This window comes from Octopus bimaculoides, chromosome 4, assembly GCF_046866305.1.
Source record: "Octopus bimaculoides isolate indiv1 chromosome 4, ASM4686630v1, whole genome shotgun sequence".
In the NCBI taxonomy this organism is placed as follows: Eukaryota; Metazoa; Mollusca; class Cephalopoda; order Octopoda; family Octopodidae; genus Octopus; species Octopus bimaculoides.
The window spans coordinates 113,159,849-113,168,689 of record NC_142931.1 but is presented as its reverse complement, the minus strand read 5'-3'; the positions used below and the strand labels follow the sequence as shown (position 1 = coordinate 113,168,689).

The window sequence follows — 8,841 nt, the reverse complement described above, 5'->3', positions numbered from 1 at the left end:
TTCTTTTTTTTTTTTTTCAAAAAATGCCGTTTTGGTTTCTTTTGCTTGGAATCTAATAATTCTCATTATTCTTTAATACTGTTGTTAGTTTAACGTTGTTCTTTCTTTATTTCTTTATTTTTTTTGCTTCGTTTTTCTTCTCGTTTTTCTTTACACTGGTATATATTTTTTTTAGTTTTAATCTCATTGTTTTTGGGGGGCATTTTTATTTTTTGCTTTATTTATTTATTTATTTATTTATTTATTTTTTGAGCGTTTTTCATTTCAGTGATATCCCTCAGAGATTTCATGCTTTTTGATAATCGTTTCGGCAGCGGTGTTTTGTTTCTTGCACTTAAGATTATTCTTCAAAATGTGCGTGATCCGTCATCAGCAACAAATGCAATGCTCAACATGCTTAAGAAGTTTAGCTCATAACCAGGTGGTTCTGAGATCGATCACAGCACATGGCAGCTTCAACAAGTGTCTTCTACCAAACCTTAACTTCAATTATAGATTGTGAGTGTGGAATTTGGTAAACATCAAATTAAAAGAAATTCCATCGTATTTATTCAGGGCGATTCAAAAGTCTTGTTAGATTATAAATTTCATGCAGCTATCATATGTTGTCAGTCAGCACATGCATGCATGTATGTGTGTGTGTGTGTATTTGTGTGTGTGCTTTCTGCTTAAACAGAAGCTTGCCAATAATAACATGCATGTCTATAATAACATGCTTATCATTTTCTGTATCAGTGGCATGACTCTTTCTAAAACATTACTCTACTGCACTAAGATCTTGCAAAAAAAAAACTAATGAAATAAAAAAAAAAAACTCTATAGAACTTACTGGAAGCCCTCTAAAAAAAGTTTCTTGAAACATGGGCATGGCTGTGTGGTAAGAAGCTGGCTTCCCAACCACATGGTTCTGGGTTCAGTTCTCTCTTAAGTATGTAATATAATTTTTCTGAATCTTCAGATTTTTCAATATGCTAGGCTACTGTTTTTAAATTGATATTAATTAAATTAAAACTTAATTTTTCACCCTTATTATTTAAATTTATATATGTATATATATATATATATATATATATTTCTCTGAGTGGTTGGCGTTAGGAAGGGCATCCAGCTGTAGAAACTCTGCCAAATTTAGATTGGAGCTTGGTGTTGCCATCCGGTTTCACCAGTCCTCAGTCAAATCGTCCAACCCATGCTAGCATGGAAAGCGGACGTTAAACGATGATGATGTATATATATGTATGTATATATATATATATATATATTTCTCTGAGTGGTTGGCGTTAGGAAGGGCATCCAGCTGTAGAAACTCTGCCAAATTTAGATTGCAGCCTGGTGTTGCCATCCGGTTTCACCAGTCCTCAGTCAAATCGTCCAACCCACGCTAGCATGGAAAGCGGACGTTAAACGATGATGATGATGATGATGATGTGTGTGTGTGTGTTGCGTTTGTCAACCACCAACACTTGACAATCAGTATTGGTATGTTTGCATTCTCATAACTTGGTCGTTTGATAAAAAAAATTAGACCAATAGGATAAGTATCAGGCTAGAAGAAAAAAATTACTACCTGGGGTCGATTCATTCAACTAAAAATTCTTCAAGGTGGTGTCCCAATATAGTCACAGTGTAATGACTGAAATGAATAAGATAAGAAAAATGAAAGATATGTTCAAACACTAAGAAAAATGCATTATGTAATAAGTATTCAAACATATCTAAATATTAATGATAATTATATAATAAATTGGCTCATTATAAAACATATATATCACATTAGTGACTCCAGAAGGCAAGATTTTTGATTCTCAAACGAGAAGCAGAACATCAGATTATATTCAGTCATTTTGTAATTTTGACCATAAGGTCAGAATTGATGAATTCTTACTGACACATCCATGGATATTTATTGACAAACTTGCAAAAACAAGTTAGTTAAAATAGTTTATTTTCTTTATAATAGATTTACCATGATCTGAAATATGTCTACAAACTGAAAAACCATTCAGTTATAATACCGACGCTAAAATTGCATTGACAGTTGACACTTTCAATGGAACTTGTTTGTGTACAGCATTAATTTACTAAACTAATGTCTTTTTTGTAAATAATAGTCACACAATGAGCTCTATAGGATATCCTGAAAATCCTTTCAAAGATTATTCTTGCAACATCACTTGCAATAGTGATGCAGTGCAGCAGTTTTCTCAGTGTCTGAATGTATAACATTCAATCAGCGAGAAAACTGCTGCACTACATCACTAATAAGATTGTGGGTATTTTATACATATGATACTGTAGACATGAAAATATTGTTTCATATAAAAGCAGATGAATCTGTCTGGAAAGCTTTGATGACAATTGAGAAGATGAATGTGTGAAGCATTTTCTATTTATTACTTATGATTATTTTTTTTTTTTGCAAATCAAACAAACCTCAATGAGTAATCACATACTCTCTTTTACTCTTTTACTTGTTTCAGTCATTTGACTGCAGCCATGCTGGGGCACCGCCTTTAGTCGAGTAAATTGACCCCAGGAATTATTCTTTGTAAGCCTAGTACTTATTCTATCAATCTCTTTTGCCGAACCGTTAAGTTACGGGGACGTAAACACACCAGTATTGGTTGTCAAGTGATATAGGCAGGACAAACACAGACACACACATACATATATACGACGGGCTTCTTTCAGTTTCCATCTACCAAATCCACTCACAAGGCTTTGGTTGACCCAAGGCTATAGTAGAAGACACTTGCCCAAGGTGCCACGCAGTGGGACTGAACCTGGAACCATGTGGCTGGTAAGCAAGCTATTTACCACACAACCACTCCTATGACTACATTTATGAATATTTTTGCTTAGTTATTATCTCCCTAAGGTGGAGGCACGTGGCTTAGTGGTTAGGGCGTCAGCACCATGATCGTAAGATTGTGGTTTCGATTCCTGGATCGGGTGGTGCATTGTGTTCATGAGCAAAACACTTCATTTTGCGTTGCTCCAGTCCACTCAGCTGGCAAAAATGAGTAACGCTGCGATGGACTGGCGTCCCATCCAGCTGGGGAATGCATACGCCATTGAAACTGGGAAACCGGGCCCATGAGCCTGGTTAGGCTTTAAAAAGGCACATTTATTTATTTTTTAAATTTTATTATCTCCTTAAATAAGTCTATAAATTCTATAAATACTGAACTGGCATTGGGAAGGGTATTCAGCCATAAAAAGTATGCTAGACACTAAAGTATACTGCTGTCCTCGAACCCTTCAGAATTGGTTGAACCATCCAATCTAACCCAGCATGGAACATGGACACTTAAATGATAATAATGATGATGATGACAACAACAAATTTTATGTGTAACCTGAAATACATCTTAATGTTCTGAAAATAAAGTTGTTGAGTGAAATAGCACAATTTACATCTTGGAAAAATTAAGACATTGTAAAACATGAAGTTGTTTCCTACACTCTTGGTAAACTAACGTATTTAACGAGCTAGCAAGAAAACTGTTACATGATAGCTTGACTTGCTAAAAATAGTTACCAACCCACCAAAACCACACTGTACTATATTAAAAATGGAGGGACACATTAAATATGCTTTCTCCCTTCAATACAGCCCGTAGAACATGGTGCATCTATTCCCAGGTTGGGTCAGGCACAGGTACCCTTCAAAGAGAAAAAGGACTGTATGGCGAAAAATTTCGTGACGTTGCATTTAGGCGTACCGATCAGGAATTCATGCATGACAGGGCAGTACTTTGAATTGGCTATTATTTCAAGCAACGGCAGTAGCCACTTGTTTTCTTTAGTTGTGGTTAGAAATTTTGTGGAATTTTGGTTGTGGTGTTACTCTCTTTCACTCTTTTACTTGTTTCAGCCATTTGACTGTGGCCATGCTGGAACACTGCCTTTAGTCGAGCAAATCGACCCCAGGACTTATTCTTTGTAAGCCTAGTACTTATTCTATCAGTCTCTTTTTGCCGAACCGCTAAGTTACGGGGATGTAAACGCACCAGCATCGGTTGTCAAGCGATGTTGGGGGGACAAACACACATACATATATATATATATATATATATATATATATATATATATACGACGGGCTTCTTTCAGTTTCCATCTACCAAATCCACTCACAAAGCTTTGGTCGGCCCGAGGCTATAGTAGAAGGTGCCATGCAGTGGGACTGAACCTGGAACCATGTGGTTGGTAAGCAAGCTACTTACCACACAGCCACTCCAGCACCTGTGTTGATCACCTAAAGATATGAAGACAATTTGTCAACTGTTACAAGGTGCCGAAAATGTCATTAATGCATAGATGAGTGGTATAGTTTCTTTGGTGCCTTGCCCCGATTTGATATATTATGTCTATAAGAAGTATTAGATATATTTTGTTGTTGGCACTCCGTCGCTTACGACGACGAGTGTTCCAGTTGATCCAATCAACAGAACAGCCTACTCGTGAAATTAATGTGCAAGTGGCTGAGCACTCCACAGACACGCATACCCTTAACGTAGTTCTCGGGGATATTCAGCGTGACACAGTGTGTCAAGGCTGACCCTTTGAATTACAGGTACAACAGAAACAGGAAGTAAGAGTGAGAGAAAGTTGTGGTGAAAGAGTGCAGCAGGGTTCGCCACCATCCCCTGCCGGAGCCTCATGGAGCTTTAGGTGTTTTCGCTCAATAAACCTTGTGAGTAAAATTGGTAAATGGAAACTGAAAGGAACCTGCTGTGTATTTGTGTGTGCGTGTTTGTGAGGTGCCTGTGAGTGTGTGTACATGTATTTTTATGTATCTGTGTGTATCCTTGTGTTTGTGTTTGTCCCCCACTCCACTGCCCACCATCACTACCACTTGACAACCAGTATGGGTTTGCTTACATTCCTGTATCTTAGCTGTTTGGTAAAAGCAACAGATAGAATAAGTACCAGGCTTTAAAAAAAATAAATGAGTACTGAGGTTGATTAATTCAATTGAAACCCTTCGAGGTTGTGCTCAAGCATGGCCACAGTCCAATGAGGAAAACAAGTAATAGATAAAAATAAAAACAAAAAAAAAATATGTGCCATCACGTGTATGGCACCAGTTTTGCACTATCAAATTCTTAAGTCATCCACACTGCAATATGTCATCTAATAATATCCATAGAACACTAGATTTTTTGTTTCTACTATTCACACAAAATACCATAAAACCAGGTGCATTCTTTGAATTGGATTTTTGTCAGCAATTTCTGGTGATGAACTTTGACACATCTAAATTTGTACCAGGCTCCAAAACTGACTATAGTCTGACTGTGTCAATAAGACAAAGGGTCATGTCGTGGAAAGAATCCACACACCCACATAAAAATATACACACACACATACATATATGTGTATATATATATATATATATATATATATATATATATATATATGTATGTATGACATGCAAGGCTGACACAAATTCATGAAGCATTCCATATTTTTCTACCAAGGATGTGCTCCAGCATGGCCACAGTCAAAGGACTGAAACAAGTGAAAGACTAAAATAATATATATATATATATATATATATATATATATATACATACATATATATGGATTTACAATTTATATATATATACATATATATATATACATATATATATATATATATATATATATATATATATATATATATATGTGTGTGTGTGTGTGTGTGTGTGTGTGTGTGTGTGTGTGTGTGTGTGTGTGTGTATATATATTATATATTATATGTATATATTATACGTTTATATATGTAGGTGCTGAAAAATTCCTGGTTTCCAGTAAAAGAAAATACAGGAGAAGCAGTTTATTATGATTTAATTCAATATATTCCCCTCTCAGATTCACACACTTATGGTAACAGTCCTTCAGTTTTTCGAAGCTCCATAAAAGAACTCTGAAGGTTGGGCCTTCAATGAGGATTTTTTTGGTACCTTAAAGCCAGGTACTTTTCAGCACTGCCTCGTATATATGTAAGTGCTTCATGAATTTGTGGGTCATCTTTGCATGCCATACATACATACATACATATATATTGGGTCATCCCATAAATAATCTGGCTTTTTCAATTGAATGAACTAAAAGTCAGACCAGGACAGGATAAACTACCTGCATTAACTTGCTATAAAAGCAGGGAGTAATTTTACTTTGTACTTATTCTTAGTGCAAGTTTTGAAGAGTGCAGGTCGATTTTAAGTTATTTTTCCAAAGCTGCATTGGAAGTGACAAAGGAACATATTCGGCGTATTTTGCTTTATGAGTTCAATGAAGTCAACAATGCAACAGAAAGTTAAAGGAATATTAATGCAGTATATGGGGATTGAACAATAAGTGTAAGCCAGTGGCAACGGTAGTTCCAGAAATTCTGAGCTGAAAATAACAGCTGAGAAGATGAGCCTTGTACTGGAAAATCTGTGGAGCTCGAATTGAAAAAAATTTTAACTGGGCCCCACCTACACTGTTTATTTTGATATGAGATCACTATGTCATGCACATGTGGTGGTGAGACATGTGCCTGGTGTTCCGTTATCAGAGAAGTAGTCATGATTGGTATATTGGGCTTTGTACATTTGTACCCCAGTGTCACTTTGATGGCATGCAGTGCTCTCTCACTCAATAATAATAATAATAATAACAAAAAGAGCACTCAGTGAGCACATACCTCTGCCAAGGCAACACCAGCATCCTCTCAACGACTAGCTGGAGGGGATTTTTAAAATGAGAATATCTGAAATAAACTCAATTGCTCTCACAAACAAGAATACTAAAAATGAACCCAGTCACTTTCAAACACTAAGTAAAAAAGCCAGAAAAATAATCCATAATCCTTGTCTGGTACTGGATCAATCTCAAAATCTAATCAGTTTGTGCCAGTCACGAGGACAAACATCTCTGAAAGTTTCATCTGAAGCCATCCAGTGGTTCTTGAGATATCTTGTCCATGGCAAACAAATAAACACGACTAAAAACAATACCTCCATCTCCGCTAAGGCAGAGGTAATAATATTAATGAGGAAATGAGGTCTTAATTCATATATTTTAATGCTTCAAAAATTATACAGCAATTTCATATTGCACAGAATATATTTTGTACAACATAAAATTTCTGTGCATTTTCCTTCTTTTACTGCAATTTGCCATATGCAAAAAACATTTTGTGGAACCTTTACACTATATACATACATACAATTAATACAAATCTATCTATCTATCTATCTATCTATATATATATATATATATATAGGCACATATTTATATATTTATATAGGCACAGGAGTGGCTGTATGGTAAGTAACTTGCTTACCAACCACATGGTTCAGTCCATCCAAAGCCTTGTGAGTGGATTTGGTAGATGGAAACTGAAAGAAGCCTGTTGTGCGTATGTGTGTGTTTGTCCCCCCACCATTGCTTGACAAGCAATGCTGGTGTGTTTACGTTTTCATAGCCTAGCAGTTCAGCAAAAGAGACCGATAGAATAAGTACTAGGTTCACAAAGAAAATGTCCTGGGGTTGATTTGTTTGGCTAAAGGCAGTGCTCCAGCATGGCTTCAGTCAAATGACTGAAACAAATAAAAGAGTTTATTGTTTATAGTTTCAGCTTAGAGTTGCGGCCATGCTGATGCACCGCTGAGTAAATATAATATATATACATATATACATATAGCAACAGATAGAAAGAGTATATATATATATATATATATATAGCAACCTAATATTCCTAAAGTATTGCCCAAGTGACTGAACTGGGGCTAAGCAATAATGGCAGCAGGAACAATGATTGCTATAGAAGCAGGTTAAACATTCCAAAGATTCGGCCCAACAGGTGTTTTTCAAGTCAAAACGTGATGTAACACAACTAGATGTATATGTTTTACATGCGACTATGTGTAGGTCTTGAATGATTGTATGCGTGTGTGCAGACGTGTGAATATGTTTGTGTGTAAGTGCGTGAGTGTGTGTGTGTGTTTGTGTACATATGAGTGTGCATAGTGACAGTGACAGAGGGAGAAAGAGGAAGATGGAATTTATATATGTGTGTACATGGGTATGTCAATATATATACACACATATTATATATATATATATATATATATATATATATATTTGTGTGTGAGTGCGTGTGTGTATTCCTGTATGCATACATACATGCATAAATATATAAATATGTGTGTATGTGTATACATATATATATATATATATATATGTGTGTGTGTGTGTGTGTGTGTGTGTATGTGTATATATATATGTATATATATATATATATATATATATATATATATATACATACATACTGATAGTGGATTTTCATCGATGAGTTCATGAAACTTGGTTCTTTTCCCTAAAACTATATATTTATATATATTTTAATCTGTAAAGCTCAATTTAATTTAGATTTTTTATAAATTGATTTTAATTGAGTTTTTACTTGTAATTTTGGATTTTGTCCCTAATATTATTATATACATACATGTATATATATGCACACACACACACACACACACACACACACACACACACACACACACATATATATATATATATATACATACATACACATACATACATACTCATATTTATTGGTGGCTGCACAGCATCTGACCAGAGGGTTAGCGGGGATGTTTGTGCGCCAGCAGTTGGATAGTCCAAGTTCCAGAGAGGTGCAAGTGACTAAGACAGAAATACATTATATATATATATATATATATATACATATCTGCGTGTGTGTGTAAGTACATATCTAAATATACACCCTTGCACACATACTGGCATTCTGTCAGTTATGAGGACCAGGGTTTCAGCTGATCTGCTCAACAGAACAGTCTGCTC

The 8,841-nt window shown here is 35.4% G+C and overlaps 1 long non-coding RNA gene across 1 annotated transcript in view; it reads right to left on the bottom strand.

Annotated features, from left to right (window-relative positions):
* Positions 1 to 8,841, bottom strand: part of LOC128247690 (uncharacterized) — a 225,475-nt gene that overhangs the window by 84,101 nt on the left and 132,533 nt on the right. The window contains exon 3 of the long non-coding RNA XR_016241647.1: positions 1,568 to 1,633. This is a non-coding gene — a long non-coding RNA (uncharacterized LOC128247690). The remainder of the gene's footprint in view (positions 1 to 1,567; positions 1,634 to 8,841) is intronic.